Genomic DNA, 19,200 nt, shown 5'->3' with positions numbered 1-19,200 from the left:
TAAGCCAATATTAAGAATTAGAGTTTTGTTAATTTTGTGATTTTATTTATATTTAATTTATAAATGTAAAGTTCAGTTTAATTGTTGTCCCAGTGTTTATGCAAATGGAATGTTTGTCTAATTTTGGATTTTTACTAATATAAGTAATATTATGTTAGAGACAATTTAAGTAATTATTGGGGAGCATATGAGATCATTTTTTTTTTAAAGTGTTCTGTTCTTTATTCACTTTTAGGAGGCACTTTGCACTTTCCTTTCTCAGATTCCCTTATTCTAGATGTTATCAAATTGTAATCCAGGGATGCCTGTGGAAGTGTGAGACTCTTGCAGGGTTTTGTGAGGTTAAAGATATAGCAGGACATTTATTTGTCTTTTGCAGTCTCATTCTCACGTGTGCTGTGGAGCTTTTAGAGTCTACATGACATTTGCTATCACAAGAGATTAACTATAGAAGCAGAGAGAAGAAGCTAGAATTTAAATTTAATTCTGGCTATAAAGGTAGACATTGAAGAGGTTTATTTGCAAGTGTGTAAAACACTGTTCTCACTACATTTCTTGATTATGGAAAACAGTTTTTAAAAATATGGTATTAATGTTAACAGGTAGGGAATTTATGGTTGATATTTTTAAATAAATATTTTAAAATTCTATCAATTTTAAGTTATTAAGCAATAAATATCAATACATATTACCCACATAAACAAGAGTTCTTTGAATCCTTAATAACTTTTTAGGGCACCAAGGGAGATGGATATCAAACAGTTTGAGAACCACTGCTTTAGCCTTGCTCCTCTTATTTTTATTTTAACTAGAACTACACTGAAATCCATAAGACATGCTTACTCTCATGTCATCACACTATATTTGAGCAGCTAGGAATTTATACATAAATGAGAGGAAGCAGGAGACACACAGAAGTTTGTCAAGGTGACGGGCTATGAGACACTTGGAGGCAGACACAAGGGTGATAAAACAGTCAGTGGGGCCGGTGCACACCATTGGCTAGGTAGGTGGTTAAAACCCCATGGAAATTCTGAACGAATAAGCCCAGAATTTTCACATGACTGGCATAAAAGAACACCAAAGACAGCAGGGGAGGAAAGAAAGGGATGTTTGAGGTCATGGTTGTCTGCCCTTCATTTGGCAAGTCACCACGCTTTGCCCTGATGGTGGCCCTGACATGGCCTGCTGGGTGCGTCTGGTGGTGGGCCTGTTATCAGTTTGCCTGGTGCTCAGAACATTGAGAGCAGGATGGCATTTTTATTTAGAACACACATGCGCATATAGGCAAACGCAAAGAAGAATGTTCAGATACATACAAATGATTTCCCATAAGCTCCTGGGAAAAAAACCCTGCATTTACTAAATAATCCCTATTTCAATATTTGATGAAAGGTGCAATATCTGATTCTTTTTTAAAAAATACCTTTCATGTCGCTGCAGTGACATATTTTAGGCATTTATAAAACTTTCTAGGCCTTTGCTTAAATCTCATAAAGATATAAATCTGGATGATAAAATCAATAAGAAACACACTTTTAAAAGAAAATTGTATCGTGTGTGGAAGATAGGATAATGAAACCTGTGACACATATGTATTTTTAATCTAATAATAACAAATATTTTTATTTCATGAAATTAGCTAGCAATGTTCAGTTCATGCCCAGCTCTTTGGTCTCACAACTTTCTTGTTACTTAGAAAATAGACACTTTATTTTAGGAAGATGTAGAATATTTTAGACCCATGTACTCATTTTTCAAAAAATCCTGCTCACTTAGGTACTTGACCAGTACACTTTAAGTCACTATTTATCATGTTTTATGCAATTGTCTCACCCAGATTTCTTTTTTAAGCATGTAAATACCACCTTGTGACCCTGAATAATTGACAGGATATCTGAGTATTGTATTTGCAAAGCTTGCCACTTTTCCCAGTCCTTAACTCAGGATGTCATTCTGTTTAATTTAGTATCTTAGGAGGAAGGTGCCGATATCACTGTTTTGTTCTTTCTCTTATGAGGTATACAAACACAGAAATCATTTCATTCCAATAGAAGACCCTGCTGGCAACAAGAAAGAATGAAAATCTTCAAAGGTCTCTTTTAAGGATGAAAATTATCCCATAACTCCCACAGGCTTAGGAACCCTTCCTCATATTTTTGCTATTAATCCCTCACTCTTGGCTCCCATCCTCCATCTCAACCCCCTATTCCCCACCTCCCAGTCTTAATATTAATAGCTCATCCTAAAAAATCAGTGCCTCTAATAGAAAGAGAAGCCTGCTGAAGTCCAGACTATCCATCAGGGCACAGGACTTTTAAATGAGCTTCTGAACTACCAACATTTAGGATAAGAGCAAACTGATATTTTAAAAAGTCAGTAAAGTATAAAATAGATGGATTTTAATGCGGTATTTAGCATTTCTGTATTACATTTCTGTATCTGTACAAGCAAGGCACTACAGAAAAATTTGAGTGGTGTTGGAGTGGGTTATGGAAGGGATATAGTGATTATTGTCCCCTACATCTACCACAAACAATAGAAACATTTTTCTTTTTCTGTGTGGCAGCTAATATAGTAATTTCCTAATTCCAGTTTTGCTTGAAAGACACTCAAAGGAAAAGAAAAACAATTATGTGGAAATAATGTTAGAAATGAGGTATTTAAAAAACATTTCTTATTGAATTAAAATTGCCCATCTCATAAAATGCTTTACTTTCTGCCTTTTGTTAATATATATTTTTATACTCTAGTCTTATAAGTTCAATTTAAGTGAATAGACTTGATAGCTATTGTCTTGATACTATGTTTTCTCCTAATTATTTGAGAAAATAAAAATGTTTATTCTTAGCCAAAAAGTCCAATTGGTCCAGGAATATTTATGTTCAAAAATTATTTAGAGTTCATTAGCAAATTATTCCTTTATGGATCTATTTTTTCACATATTGTCCACCAAAAATACAGATCATCTTTTGTTTTTATCAAGAAAATTCAAATTTACCTTGCATTGGTCAACATGGTAAAGCATTTATGAAGAATGCCATGAGATGGGAGGTGGACTTGGCCCAGTGGATAGGGTGTCCGCCTACCATATGGGAGGTCCACTGTTCAAACCCCGGGATTCCTTGACCCTTGTGGAGCTGGCTCATGCACAATGCTGATGTGCGCAAGGAGTGCCCTGTGCAAGGGTGTCCCCCATATAGAGGAGCCCCACACACAAGGAGGGTGCCCCGTAAGGAGAGCCACCCAGGGCGAAAGAAAGTTCAGCCTGCCCAAGAATGGCTCTGCACACACGGAGAGCTGATGCAGCGAGATGACGCAACAAAAAGAGACACAGATTCCCAAGCTGCTAACAACAACAGAAGCAGACAAAAGAAGAACACGCAGCAAATAGACACAGAGAACAGACAACTGGGGCTGGGGGTGGGGGGGTTAGAAGGGGAGAGAAACAAATAAAAAATAAATCTTTAAAAATACAAAAGAATGCCATGAGAGATGAATCATTTCAAAGACATAATCCTACAATTAACTTAAGAGATTGAAAAGTAAAATACTACAGAGAATGTTACTGTTTAGTGGTAAGGCTACCTGAAATGCTGATGAGTTAAGGTAATTTATAACTTCACTTAGTTTTGTGTGTGTGTGTGAGGTTTGTTTTAATGAAAATGTAATTGGCCTGTTATTGTCTCTAAGTTTCATTCAATAATTATTTTTTCATAAAAATGTTTGTTTTTTTAAAAAGTTAAGAGATAAAAACTCTTATGCTGATGTTCTAAATGAACCAAAACCATGTTTCTTTTCTGTAAATTGCCTAAGTTGGTGGTCTCAGCTCTGCAGTGAGCTTTTTAATGTACTGTATTTTTAAAGTTCAATCTTTTCTTTATTTTGTAATATGGAACTGGGAGATAAAACTTATCTTCCTTTAAATGGATGGGCCAATTCAATTCCAATGCCAACCAAAACTTACGCTGTGCTTATACATGAAGGGCATTGCTGTGGAGGACACAGTAGGGGACAAGAGCAAGAGCTCTGGTGTTAAGCACTTACTTTAAAGCCTGGCTTCGCCTTTACTATTTATGGGAATCTGGGCAAATTATTGGGCACTTGACCCCCTATTTTCTTGTTCATTGGTAAGGATTAAATGAGAGAATGTATGAAGTGCCTTGCAGAATATCTGGTACATAGGTGTCCATGTCCAGTATGTATAAACTATAATAGTAAGCTACATAAAGTTGCTGATATTATCATTATTAATTTAAAAAAGAGTCTGTGTTATCCAAGAATTCATTCTAGAGAGGAAAGGCAAATACACAATTAACTAATCTAATACAAACCAAGAGGTACCTACATTAGAGAAAGAACAAATAAAATGTAAAGAGTGAATCAGGAGATCCTGAGAAGGTCTTGTAGAAGAAATGAAGTTTTAAAATGTGCTTAAGGAATAGGTGGGTCTTTGACAGAAGAAGCAACCAAGAAAATGTATCAAGAAAAAAAAAGACTATAAACCATGATAAGAATGCTATTTATGGAACTTGAGCAAAAAAAAAATCATGTGGCTATAACACATAGTGATTATCATGGTAGATTGGATGCTCTTAGGGTCAGTTCTGAGTCGAAAATTTAAAAATACTCTGAAGTTTGTCCCCGGAAAGGTAAAGAAGGAAACACTTGTCTGTCTTTGGCTTCCCCCCATCTTGGCCTTTTCCTCTGGAGGGCATACATCCAGATGTGTGCTCCTGAATGATAATGGTTTCTGTGCAGACAGACCAGGGAGCTAAGAGTGGGACCCTGTATTGGGCCACAAGCTGAAGACAAGTCAGCTGTTTTGTAAGCCAGATCCTCTAATTACAAGGTCCTTTTGGGAATTTTTCCCTTTTATTATCCTAGTCTTCATTAAAGTTGAATTTAAATAGCTTCACCTTGTTTCTGATTTGCTGTGGATTACAAAGGGCAGATTCACTTAGTGCAGGGCAAATGCCACAGGTGAATCAGTGCTTTTTCCCATGTGGTAGAAGAATTAGCCTTGGAATGGAGAGTTGAAATTTCTGTCTAAAGTCAGAGGGAAATTTAAAAGAATGTTTCAGAGAAATTTTGAAATGATAGGTAGTTACCAGGCTAGGAATTTGCTTCAGAGGACTTTGGTCTTTTTTGTAATTTAGGTGGATGACAAAGTTATTTACTTAGAGTAAGGATGGCAAGTATGGATTAGGGGCTTTAAGATGTATTTTGAAACAGTTGCTGTGGCAAGTGCAATGGGGAATTAGAGATATAAAAGAATTGCTGAGTAGCACTGAGACCCAACTGAGGAATCTAATCCAATGCAATTAAGAAAAGAGAGAGAGAGAGGGAGAGAGAGAGGGAGAAAGAAAGAAAGAAAAAGAAAACTATTTGTCACATTCCTAATAAAGACGTTCAAGACATAAGGGAAGCTTTCCAGGAGGAGTTCAGTTTAAAGCCTAAAAGAAGGAAAATGTTATCAACAGTAACCAAGAATGATATCGCAGAAGTATAAAAACAAAATATAATTTCCAACTGAGATCAGGCAGAAAGAAGAAGTTTATGCATTAGCCGTACATTGAAGTGATTTTTTAAAATAGAATAATCTAAAATAAACTGGCAAAGTCCATTGAACAAACAATTAAGTTACTTAATGGTCTGTGTCTTTGTTTAATTGGCTAATTTCAGTAGATACAGTACTGTAGGTTATAGGCAATTTTAAGGGGATAATAGACATAATGAAACCAGTAGCAGGACAATGAAAAAAATTTAATACAATTGACCAATTGAGACATGTGAGATAATTAAAATTAGTCACTGCATTTAAAGGTGGGATCAAAGTTTTATACTTTATGTCCCTACTAATTTTTGCTTTTCCTAAAATTTCAGAAGAAGTGCTGTAGACTGTGAGCATAACGGGGAATAAAAATCCATGGAAATTAGAAAACAATAACCTACATTTCTATTCCTATCACACTTTACTTATTAACCTGGTAACAGGGATCTATTGACAAAATGTATAATGCAGTGATGAACTTAAGCACTGATTCTGAAAGCAAAACTGGCCTCACGGTTAGGTGTTCCAGAGATGCCTTGTGGCCTGCCATGGGACCAAGAACTCTGCCATTGTTCACCCATTCACTTTAGACACTAAAGGCACCAGAAATTTTAAGAGCAACCTGTTAAAATGAAACCATCTCTGGTTAAAAACATATTGGGTAGAGGAGGAATTAAAAGTTCATTTTCTAACTCTTACGTAGAGCAAAAGAGAAGACAAGAAAAAGGTGCTTGTTGAAAAAGTAGAAGAGTATTAAAGGCAATTTTCTATTTCACATTTTTGCCTAGGATTGGGAAATATTAAGGTTCTTTTATACTTCTTTTGCTACTATATGAATGTGAGCAAGCATATCCTTCAGCACATATTGGTTAATTCTTGTGATTTCCTTTAGCATCTTAAAATGTATTCTTTAACATTTACTATCTCAATGAGGAAATAGAAACACAGATTTTCATTCAAGTTTTTTACTTTATGGAGGAAAAATATCATAACTGAAAATTAGGACTATTACAAAAGAGGTAATTTAACCCAATTACACAGTAATAGCCATGGCAGAAGCATAAAATTTTGGTGAATCACTTGACTGAAAAACTGAAATTTTGCTTTAGACTGACATCATCTCTATTTTTAAGGCTTTCAGCAATGCATCATATCATAGCAATTTATTATAAAACATTTTTAAAATATAGAAAACTTGAAAGAAAAATTAAGTAGGGGACACCAATAGAACTACCTCCTAGATTCTAGCATGTTTCTATTTTTGCTTTGCCATATATCTATCCCTCTACCTATCCCTCCACCCAGCCACCATTTCATTTTATTTTTTGATGTTTTGCATCATTTTATAAAATAGAAATAGAGTTACTAGTATATACATGTACTTTGACAGACAGCAAAAAGCTTGTAGAACATATTGTGTATTTTTCCACAAACATAGTAGCAAAGAACACAAATTTGTTATTTTATAGTTCTGGATATCCAAAGTCGACTAATGGCTATAATGGATTGAATTGTGCCCTCCCATAAGAAATGCTGAAGTCCTGCCCCCAGTGCCCTTTTTGGAAATAGAGTCTTTGAAGGTATAATCAAGTTAAGAAGAGTCATACTGGATTAGGGTGGGCCAAAATCCAAGGACTGGCACCCTTAACAGGAGAGGGAGATTTGGAAACACACAGACACACATGCAGAGAAGAAAAATGTGTGAAGATGGGGGAAAATATTGCAGTGATGCAGCTGCAAATCAAAGAAGCCAAGGATTACTGACAATCACCAGAGGCTTAGAAGAGAGACATGGGAGGGCTTCTCCCTCAGAACCTCCAGGAGGAGCCAACCCTGCTGACACCTTGATTTCAGACTTTTGGCCTCCTTAATTAAAGAGATTAATTTTCTATTGTTTTAAGCCACCCAATTTGTGCCAGTTAGTTACCGCAGCCCTAGGAAACAATATAGAGGCTGAAAATCCAGGTGTGATTAGAACTGCAGCTTCCTGGAGTCTTTAGAGGAGAATCTGTTTCCTTTCCTACTCTAGTTTCTAGAAGAATTCCTTGGCTTGTAGCCCCTTCCTCCATCTTCAAAGTGTGCCACTCCAACCTCCACTTCTGTTCTTATATTTTCTCTATTGCTCCTCCTTCTGTCTCCCTGTTATAAGGACCCCTGTGATTATATTGGGCCCACTTGGATAATCCAGGATACTTTCCCCATCTCAGAATCCTTAAAATTAATCACATCCACAAAGTTCCTTTTGCCATGTAAGGCACTATACATGGAGATTCTAGAGATTCGTGGACATCTTGGTAGGTGGGGCATTATTCAGCCTACCAGAGGACATTGTGGTCTTCACTGTTCTTTGTGATTAGGAGCCTTTAACATTAGGAGAAAAAGGCATGCCCAGTTGAATTCTTTACGTTTGACCCAGTCCATGAAATCAGTTGTGCTCTGTTATGAATGGCTCTTATTACATGAGACCACTAAAGCACAAGTAATTTACCATATTTCATCATCACAAAGGAGCACTGCTATTTTTGTACTAGAAAAAAGAAAAAGAAATCACTGCTAATTAAACTGATTTGCTACTCAAGGTATGATACATTCTAATCTGATACATGTTAAATTGTAATAAAGTATGTGTTTTAAAAGAGGGGAAATACTTGATATTGCTATGATAGCAAACTAAAGAGCATACGGGTAGCCCAAGAAGTTTCTGCCCTTTCTTTTAACATTAAGGCTATTGAAAAGTTCCCATGTCAGGTGGGAAAATCTGGTCCTTTTAATATGCAACAACTGAAAGAAATAGCTCTAGTGACTTTGTGCTTGCAATGAAACGTATGCACATTTCCACTTAAAATTATATTTAGCAATTTCCTTTATCTATTTCAGTATTATGGGATTAAAAGTAAAAATACTGGTTCTATTAAGGCCAGGTCTATTGAAGATGACCTATTATTTTGTATCTCCCAGTGATAAAATGACAGTGCAATCATCTACAGCATGCCTTAGATGCCTAAAGGGCACCAAAGTAATTAAGTCACATTACTTAACTACAGCTTCCAGATATCCAGGTTGACAGTTACTTCAGAGCCAAGATGGATAGGAATAGAATGGAAACAAAATTTTCTTTAAATAAGAAAAGCAAATAGGCTGCATCTTGATGGTCCTTATCTGCATTTCACCTTTATCGTCTCAGGAGCAATTTTTCTTGCACACAGCACAAGCCCTTGTGTTTTCATTATTTTCTGCCAAAGTGTCTCTCTCTTTCCTGGGAGAAACACTAAAGCTAATAAAGAAATAAAACCTATTTTCTTCCAGCTGTGTTTTTTCAGATTTTTCAATATTCAATTAAGAAAGAAGAAAAGTCACAGACCACCTTAGAGAAACACTATTAGAATGCTCTGATTTAAAAAAAAAAAAATTCTTCTCATAATGGTATTTCTCAACCTGTATTGTGAAATGAAGCCTTATAATGCTCTGTAAAGCTATGAAACAATGATAATGCTTCTGAATTCCAGGGAAACTTGAAACAAAAAGATTTTTGATTCTCAGAGCTTTGCACTACCACATTTAAGAATATATTTGTGAAAAGTCTTTTTTTATCAGACAGTACAGCTTCTTAAGGCCTCACATTTTCTTGTCCCTTGCAGTGAGTAACAGTGGCTTAAGACGTGGGTCTTATAAGTAATGATCACTGAGGGTCAGAAAATGTGGATGGGTTTCCTAGCCCAACAAAGAGGAAGGGGAGTCATAGAACATTTAAACTAGTGCAAGCTTTAGAATTAAACTAGTTCCAAACCCTTAATTTACAGATTAAAGAACCATATCAGAACTGGGGCTCTAGATCAATTTTTCCATTGGGAGTGTAAATCCTCACTTATTTACTGTTCAACTTCTTTTAGGTCTTAGAGATGGAAATATGTAAATTTGTAACTCTAAATTAAAGCCATTACCTAGAATGCTAGTCATCAGACATTCCGAGGCAGGTTTTGTTTATTTTATTCTTTCTGGAGGAAAATGTCTGCTGTGGAATTTCAGTAGCTGAGTGCTTCTGTGTGCAGCCGAGTTGAAAGCACTTATTCTTTGGGACCAACATACAAATAACCTCTGTGAAAAATTATTTTCTTTTTCTCTCCAGGTGAATTTCTTTGGATGAGCAGCTGAAAAAAATTTTTTTTGGATTGTGGAACTTCATGGTTTCAAATGTAAATACCCCTCTTCTTACTAAAAAGAAAAGTTTCTTTGCAAAGACCTGAGATTTTTGTGTCCATGAATTTCAGAATCTAAGATAAAAGAGATTCAGATAACCAGTGTCCTCGATTTCAAGGTAAAGTATTGGTGAGTCCTTTTGCTTCCTGTTATAATAGTAGACTTTCCTATGAATCCTCTCTCATGTTGTAACAGTGCGATACAAATTTGGGATTTATAGATTAAATAAATCTTTTTTTTTTTTTCTGGAACCTTAGAGCATTTAAACTCATTACTCTTCTGCAACAGCCGTGAGCATAATGTTCACTTGTGGGTCACATTCCTGAGGTACAACCAGCTTACGGATGACCATGCAGCTGGTAGAAGCCACGAGTACAGCCCTTCCAAATTCCCAGCAAACAGCAGTAACAACTCCTCCTCTTCTAGTGAGGAAAGCATATTGAAAATGAAGTACATGAGAGTGTTGTGGGAAAACATTGACTCTACTGTACCTTATTTTTAAAAAGCATTTGAGAAAAGGGTTAGCAGAACAAACATTAGATTTTGTTTCATTTTTCTTTCAATGCTTTTATTTTTTCAATAGCTAACAAAATTATATTATTCAAAAATCAGAATGACATAAAAAGATTTGTAGTGAGAAGTCTCATTCTCACCTCTCTTCTCATTAACCCGTTTCCTTCCTTGCTCCTTTGGTAAATGTGTATCTTTAATTTCTTATTTGCATTTCTTCAAGCAAGTACAAGCAAACAAAAAAGTATCTTCCTATTTTCCCCCTTTTCTTTCACACGTGAAGGATATTCAATGTTTCACACCCTGCTTTGTTTAGCAATCTAATCTAGAGTCCTCTCTATATCACTACACAGTAATATTCACACCACAGACTAGATAGCTTCTTTTTGGTAACTACGTAGTCTACACCATACGTATTTAATCAGTCCAACATTGATGGACTTCTAGATACTTCTAATCTTTTGCTATTATAAACAGTGCTGCAATGAATAAAATGAACAGCCTTGTATATATGCTATTTTTCATGCGAGGTGTATAAATACCTTTTTTATTAAAAAAAATAAAAAGAGGACTGTTTCAAATGATGTAGGTTTTGGGATCCAAGAAGTTCAGAATCTGAGAATAAATAAACAGAAAGGACTCCCAGCAGCCCAAGCCCTTCTTATGGTTCAAGATATGACAAGCTCTCAGAATTGGTATTAGCTGGTTCAAAGGACAAATGAACTTGTATTTTTGATAGATATTACTACATTTCCTTCCTCAAGGTTTTAACAGTAAGATAGGAGTTCAAAATCATCAGAGTTTTACATGTTTTGTCAGTTTGATGGGTGAAAAATAATATCTCTGAATAGTCTTCATTTGTATTTCTCTTATTTTGAGGAAGGGTAAGTATATGCTGATTTATATGCTGATTTGAGAGCCAGTTATATTTCCTTTCCTGTGAATAGTCTACTCATATCCTACACCTATTTTTATTGGAGTGTTGGTAAGATTTTTCTTGAGTTCAAGAAATCCTGTGCATATTGATATATTTGCTGTTTGTAAGATGAAGCACAATATTCTTTTCTAGTGTGTTTAATTATTTTGCTTATGGTATAACTCATCCACATTTAATTCAGAGGCTCTTCCTTGCAGGGACACCAGCTTTACCTAAAATCTCAGCCTTTGCTCTAGACCTCAGGATCACGACATCCTAACGCAGTCAACTCCTCTATCCTAAATCTCTCCCTGTCTACAGGGTCTTTTCCCTCAGGACATACACATATTTATGTATTTCCTACCTTAAACACATAAAATGTCTTGTCTTTATCTTACCCTGTCCTTACTTCTATAGTCTTTCCTTTATAGATGAGTTTCGTGAATGGAGAACGTTCATTCTCTTTCCCCATATCTTCTTTCACTACGCTGAGCTCTGGCTTTCCTCCCATCACACCTCTAATTCTGATGATAGTACCACAGCCCCCTAGTTATGAAATGCTTGTGCTTCTCCCTGCCATTCTAATTGACTGTTCGGTAGAATGGGACACTTTACCCACTCTTTCTTGATATTATATCTTCCTTGGATGTGTTGCTAGTGCTCTCTCTTTACTCACCACATCTTGCTCTCCTTTGTGTCTTCAGGCTACGTGTTCAAACATTTGACTATTACCTATAAGTCAAGGACTCCTAAATCTATGTCTAAAAACCAAACTTAGCTTCCAAGATCCAGATGCACATATCCAAATGTCTCATGATGGATGAGTCACAGACAGTTCTCAGAGTCATGCTCAAAATTAAATTTCCTATTTTTCTATCTCTCTAGATTTCCTCTAAGTGAGTGGTGTGACCATTCAACTAGGCATTCAAGTCAGAGACATGAGCAGTCCTCAGACCCCCTTAATTCTAGTCATCATTTAGACTTTTCCTTTTATCCTCTCTCACCATTTCACCTCCTAAATGTTCCCACTGTGAGTAGCACTGCAAAACTTCTTTTTTTATTTTATTTTATTTTTTTATTTCTCTCCCCTTCCCCTCCGCCCCAGTTGTCTGCTCTCTGTGTCCATTCGCTGTGTGTTCTTCTGTGACTGCTTCTATCCTTATCAGTGGCACCAGGAATCAGTGTTTCTTTTTGTTGCATCATCTTGCTGCGTCAGCTCTCTGTGTGTGTGGCACCATTCCTTGGCAGGCTGCACTTTCTTTGGCGCTGGGCAACTCTCCTTACGGGGTGCACTCCTTGCACGTGGGGCTCCCCTATGCGGGGGACACCCCTGCATGGCAGGGCACTCCTTGCGCACATCAGCACTGCACATGGGCCAGCTCCACACGGGTCAAGGAGGCCCGGGGTTTGAACCGCGGACCTCCCATGTGGTAGACGGACACCCTTTCCACTGGGTGAAGTCCACTTCTCACCAGGTGTACTGTAATAGCCCCCTAATTAGCCTACTACTTTCAGTATCACTTCCTTCCAACTCCTGCTTCACAACTTCATTGCAATGATCATTTAAGCTAAATCTGATCATGCTACTACCATGCTTACCTTTTCTCAGTGCTTCCCTATAGTTTTGGGATAAAACTCAGACTCAGTAACTTAAGACATGAGGCTCTTCATTATCCAGCCTTACCTTTGTCTTTAGCCTCATTCTGCGGGACCAGGTGACAGAGTCAGGTTTGGACTATAGGCTTTGGAATCAGCCAGGTTTAGGTTGAGTTGCTGCTATATCATATATTACCTGTGTCACCTTGGGCAAGTTACTGGACCTATCTGAGATAGTTCTTTTATCTGTAAAGTGGAAAGAAATATGGTACTTAACACTCAGGATTGTGATGAATTAAAAAAAATCTTTATAAAGCACTTACCACAATCCTTATTGCAGAGTGAGTCCTCACTAATCCTGTAGATGGATAGTATTCATGGCAATCTCCAGCCATACCTATCATGGTCTCCTTGTTCTGACAATGTCACATCATTAGAGAGCATGTGAGATGGTCTCATGCCTTCCTTCTTCTGCTCAGAACACTGCTCTTCCTCTTCCTCCTCTCCCACCCACTCCCTCCTACTTCTCTTATGACCTTGATCTAGTTTTCTACCATCTTTGCATCTTGATTTACTGATAAACAAGTGGGGCCACTAATATTGCTTCCTTCATAGAGCTATGAAGAGGGTTAATTGGGAAAATAAACCCACTGGTGTATAAGATTCCTGTGGCCTCTTTAACAAATTACCATGCACTGGGGGGCTTACAGAGGAAATTTATTCTCTCACAGTTCTGGAGGTGAGAAGTCTGAAATCAGTTTTACTGGGTGGAAACCAAGGTGTGTCGGCAGGGCAGCACTTCCAGAGGACCCATTCCTTGCCGCTTCCAGCTTCTGGTGGCTGCTGGCATTCCTTGACTGCTTCACTCCAGTCTCTCCCGCTGTGGTCACATTGCCTTTGCTTCTCTGGTTATCAAATCTCCTGATGCCTCTTCTTATAAGGATACTTGTGGTTCATCCAGATAATCCAGGATGATCTTCCCAGCTCTAGAACTTTAACTCAATCACATCTGCAAAAACCCTTTTTCTATATAAGGTAACATTTTCAGGTTACAGGAATTAGGGACTGCTATCTTTCAGGGCCATTATTCAGGTTACTAGTACTGGCAATTAGTAATCCCTCCAGTTTTCCCCCTTCCCCTTTGCCTCCTCCTTCTTAATGTTGTAATTATTTTTTATATTACTATTACTACTAGTGATTTTCAAAATTATGTTCAGATGTGCTCTTCTCTGGGAAGGTGTTCCTGGCAAATGACTGTTTGTGTGGAATATACAGATAGAGAGGAAAGCACTGCTAAAGGCTAGCTATATGCCTGACATATAGTAGGTATTCAATAAATGTTTGAGGAAGGCGTGTTGATTAGCTGCTAATTGCTATCATAACAATGCAAGCTGAACAGTGTGACATACTTAAAATTACACACAGTGATTTTTAAAATATGCTTAATTCCTTTGACAGTAGGATGTGCTAAAATTGGTGTTTATTATTTTGCTTCATACTAGTGTTTGTGGTGGATACATTAAAGTTAGTTTAAACTGTTTATTTTCTCTCTCTTTCTGCAGCATTAAAAATCTGTCCATTATCGTCAGAACCTTTGGGTTTGTGATAAATGCTGACAAGTTAAGCAACCAGACTTTTCTCAGTCACCCCTAAAGGATTACTTTAGCTTTAGAATTAGTTTCCAAAAATCATTAATTCTGCAATTTGTTGGAGCAAGAAATTTTATATTATCTCCAATGAAGAGGATTTCTTCTCTCTCTCACCATATGGTTCACTAGTCAAGAAAACAAAAAGTGTTTTCTATGACAAAGGTTCTTAGAATATCTCAGAAACAGGATCTCATGAAAACGGAATAAATTGAAACAGAGAAAATAAGCATAAACATAAATATTTGAAACCCTCTGAATTTCCTATTAAGTTCTAGGGCTTATTTTCATGTCTATAACATAATATAGACAGACAAATATGGGTTTTTTTGACTATTACCTTATTGCTACTTTACATTTCCCAACACTGAGAAGCATAATCTGTTTGTTGATAATTTATGTTTGAAGTATAAATCATTTGATATTTTCAGGGTAGAAGTCGTATGGTTTAGAGTCATAAGAAAGTCACATCAGCATTCCATCTTTATAATGCATGACTGGGGATTATTATTCTATTGACCTATGGAGACACTTCAGAGAATTAATGTACTGTGCTGCATGTGTAATATACTAGACTTGCCATGTATAAATGTTCTGAAAATTACTCATTTAGTAAGTTGGATCATTTAACAGATTTAGCAATAATTATATGTTTTTAGTAAATGTTAATATTTGTTTAACTATTTGTTAAATAGGTATGCAATTTATACAAATTGGTTTCTGAAAATAAGACTAAATCATATTTTTGTAACAAGTATCACTCTTTACTATATCTTCAATTTCTGGTATACATTGGTGATGTTTGTGTATCTTCCTTAACCTCTATGATCCATTAAATATCATGACCCAGAATTAAAATCAAATTCAGCATATCTGGGACTTCACCATATTTAACACTGGGTTTCAGATCAGAGACAAATTAACAAATTGCTAATCTCACTCTGATGTTCAATTTCTGAACATATTTCTGGTTTTGAGCATTTTAGAATTGAAAAGTAATGAGGAGATTTGATGTCTTTCTCTCTTTTTCTCATTTATGAGTAGGGGAAAAATCAAAATTGCTTTTTTTAATTTCAAAGATTCCTGAACAACATCAGAGTAAGATTAGTAATTTTTTATTTAAACCATATGCTAAAAAATGGAAATAATTTGAGGTTTGTGTGAGCGTGTTTTCCTTCAAATCATTTAGGTCCAAATTTAAAATATGTCATCTCTCCTCAGAATTAATGAGGAGAAAGTGGGCCTAGATTTTAAATAAAGAAAAGGATCTTTAATAGGTTTCAAGGCTTGAGTCAAATCTATCATTCCAAAGTGTGTGCTGTGGAGGTTACAATAATTATTGCCTTGTTATAATCTTGTTAAGTAGTAGCCCAGAAACGATGTTTAACTGAATGGTCTTTGGCAGAATTTTTTTTCCCCACTCACAGGACACAAAAGAGGGGACACTATATAGCACAGGTATGTGTAATGAACTCCGTGATGACAAGAATGTCTTTTCTTTCTTTTAGAAGATTAAAATGTTTTATAGTTTCAACCAAATTGCTCTAGGACTCTGTATATCATGGACATTCCATAAACTTGGGTATAGTTGATGTGTGAACAGAAGGTAAAATTCTAGAATTTGTTTCCCATATTAGGAGCCTGTCAGTTATTGTTATAAAGATGGGAGGCTATGAAGTTATCTTTATAAAAATCTTTTTTTTTTCTTGCTGATTTTCTAAGGAATTTTTGCAAGGTTTCCATGTGTGATCACTAAAGCTATCGTTACATATTCAGTAGTAAAAACACTAAATAATTGTTCTGGAAACACTTAATTGTTAATTAAGCCAGTTAGACCCAGAGAAGTCTGGATTGACAAAATTGGTGTCTCTGATGACGTGATCAGAGCATCCAACTCAATGTTTCTCAACCTGGGAGCTATTGACATTTGGAGCCAGCGAATTCTGTGTTGTGGCGGTGTCCTGTGCATTGTAGAATGCTTAGCAGTATCTCTCATCCCTATCCAGTAGATACCCTCAGTTGTGATGACCAAAAATATCTCCAGACATTTTAAAATATTTTCTAGGGGACAAATCAACCATGGTTAAGAACCACTACTCTAAATGATTGGTTTGATGAGAAATTATAATATCTTTTTTGCCAAATATGTAGGTGGCCTCTCCATGACCTACATGACTTGAGCTGTATGTATAAGATAATTTTGATCAAACACTTATTCATAGGGCTTCTCTGGCATTCCAATAAATGTATAGATACACAGATATAGTCAGTCTACTAGTGAAAACATGCTGCATCCATATTGTGCAGTAAGGGGACACCTTTCCTTGTTTACACAAGAGTAGGGAGTATAAACAAAACACTTTGCACAGGGACTGGCACATAGAAAATGCCTAATAAATGAGAGCTCCTTTCATTTTTGTTGCTTTTATTATTTATAAATTGTAGATCTGTCCATTCCCTTGACTCCTGAAGTCTGGACTATCACCGTGCCATTACTTGGCTATTCTTTGGGTCAGCAATTACTCTTCTTTATCATGTATCCTTTTGCCTACCTGAGAGATGCTTATGCTTTCTCACCAGCTGCCTCACTAATGAATTTAAGTTGCCTTCCCTCTGCCCAGTGACAAATAGAAAATGGAAGACGTTCCAATAAGTTTTTTTTTTTTTAAATGGCATTTTCCTTCTAGGCTACAGTAGTTTTCTTATAACTCACTATATTTAAAATTAGAGACTTCACCTTTCTAGAAGTATTTTCTAATTTTTTAAGCTACTTCAAATGGCCTTAGAACTATTATTAATAACTCAGACTTAGGAGAAGTACTTAGATTTTTTAATACCTTTATTGAGATATAATTCATATACCACACAAATAACTCATTTAAAGTGTACAATTTTATGGTTTTTAGTATAGTCACAGAGTTAGGTAACCATCACAAACAATCAATTTTCAAGCATTTTCATTACCTCAAAAAGAAACCCTGCACACTTGAGCTATTATCATCCCCTGCCCCGCATCCTCCCCTGAGCCCCCAATCACCAATCTCCTTTTGGTCTCCATAGATTTTCCTATTCTGGACCTTTCATATGAAGGGAAAATATAATATGTGGTATTTTGTGACTTTTTTCAGTTAGCATAATGTTTTCAACAATCATCCATGCTGTCTGTGGCACATATCAGTACTTCATTCTGTTTTATGGTTGAATAATATTCCATTGTATGCATATACAAAGATTTGTTTATCCATTCATCCGTTAATGGACGTTTGAGTTGTTTTCACCTTTTGGCTATTATGAATAATGTTACTATGAACATTCATGTACAAGTTTTGGTGTGGACATGTATTTATTTCTCTTGGATATATTTCTAGGAGTGGAATTGCTGGGTCATATGATACTCTATGTTTAATTACTTGAGGAATTGCCAGGCTATTTTCCAAAGTTGCTGCCTCATGTGAATTCCCATCAGCAGTGTATGAGAATTATTATTCTCCACATCCTTGCCAGCACTTGTTATCATCTAATTTTTTTGATTCTAGCTATCCTAGTGGGTATGAGTATATCATTGTTTCTTTGATTTATATTTCCCTAATGATTGTATCAGTTTGGTATTGTTTATGAATTCCAAAAATAGATATTGGATTATGTTTGTAAACTGGTCTTTTTCTCTGGGCATATTAGATTGTATTGGATTCAGAGGTTTCACTTTTACTTGATTAAATAATTAAGGCTTTGACCCATATAATGAGAGTGAAGGTATACCCACATCCTGGGGAGGACTGATGCCATCAAATAGACGGAACTGTATCTCTCAAGAGAATGGTGGCTCCCAGGGCATTAGGGCAGTTGAGCATGTCAAGCCCTCAACACTGTTGCAAGTATCTCTGAACATGGTTCTTCAAGAAATGAAGATTGACTGTCATTGTGGGCCCTAAGAGGAGGGGAAAATAGGTATTGAATAGATGGAACCAATGTAACTGTGTGGGCAATAGAAGTGTTTCACAAGAGTACCCAAGGATGGATATAAGATATGTAAAATTATACCAAAAATATATAGGGGCTGATAGGCTAAAATGTAAATCATAATGTAAAACATAAGATAACTAAAATTTAGAAAATTGTATAGTATAAAATATAAACCACACTGTAAACACAAATGTTACCTTGTTTGAAAGCTATTATCTTAATATCTGTATATCAGTTTCAGTAAATATGGTATGAATATGTTAAAAGATTATTGCTGTGGAAGGGAAAAGATTTTATGTTGGATATGTGGGAGTACTGTATATTGTATATATGAATTACTGTGATCTAAAACTCTTGTGAAGATAAGCTTAATAATTAGAAAAAAGGAAATAAAAAGATAGGATGTAGAATTTTTCCAAATTAATATGTATTCTATATCTAACCTTTAAACTCATCGCTATATTCCATTTTACTATTAAGGGAACCTGGCAATATATTGGGCTTCACTTTTCAGGAAGTTTTGGATCACAGAGACGTTTAACAATGGCAGTGGAGGAATACTGGTGTGGGATGTTATTGACAGGGGACACATGGTTGGCAGGGAGTTCTACAAGGCATATATCCAGGGTACATAAAAATGCTTGGATATTTTCATAGTGGAAACAATTAAAAACAACAACTGAGGGAGTGCTGAGTTCCTAGCCAGGGGAGCTCTATCCAGTCCCTAAAGGAACAAAAACAATTCCCCAAGTGCAATGACAAAGACCAAAAAAGAATGAAGGTCCAACAATGAGCCCCTGATACTAATGACTATGCTT

At 36.2% G+C, this 19,200-nt stretch overlaps 1 long non-coding RNA gene across 1 annotated transcript in view; it reads left to right on the top strand.

Moving 5' to 3' along the window:
• Window positions 1-18,792, top strand: part of LOC139436868 (uncharacterized) — a 42,180-nt gene extending 23,388 nt beyond the window's left edge. The window contains exons 2-3 of the long non-coding RNA XR_011646324.1: window positions 9,681-9,880; window positions 14,336-18,792. This is a non-coding gene — a long non-coding RNA (uncharacterized lncRNA). The remainder of the gene's footprint in view (window positions 1-9,680; window positions 9,881-14,335) is intronic.
• Window positions 18,793-19,200: the final 408 nt, after the last annotated feature.

This window comes from Dasypus novemcinctus, chromosome 2 (genome assembly GCF_030445035.2).
Source record: "Dasypus novemcinctus isolate mDasNov1 chromosome 2, mDasNov1.1.hap2, whole genome shotgun sequence".
Lineage (NCBI taxonomy): Eukaryota > Metazoa > Chordata > Mammalia > Cingulata > Dasypodidae > Dasypus > Dasypus novemcinctus.
Note: the sequence above shows the minus strand (reverse complement) of the source record. Positions and strands in the feature narration are given on the sequence as shown.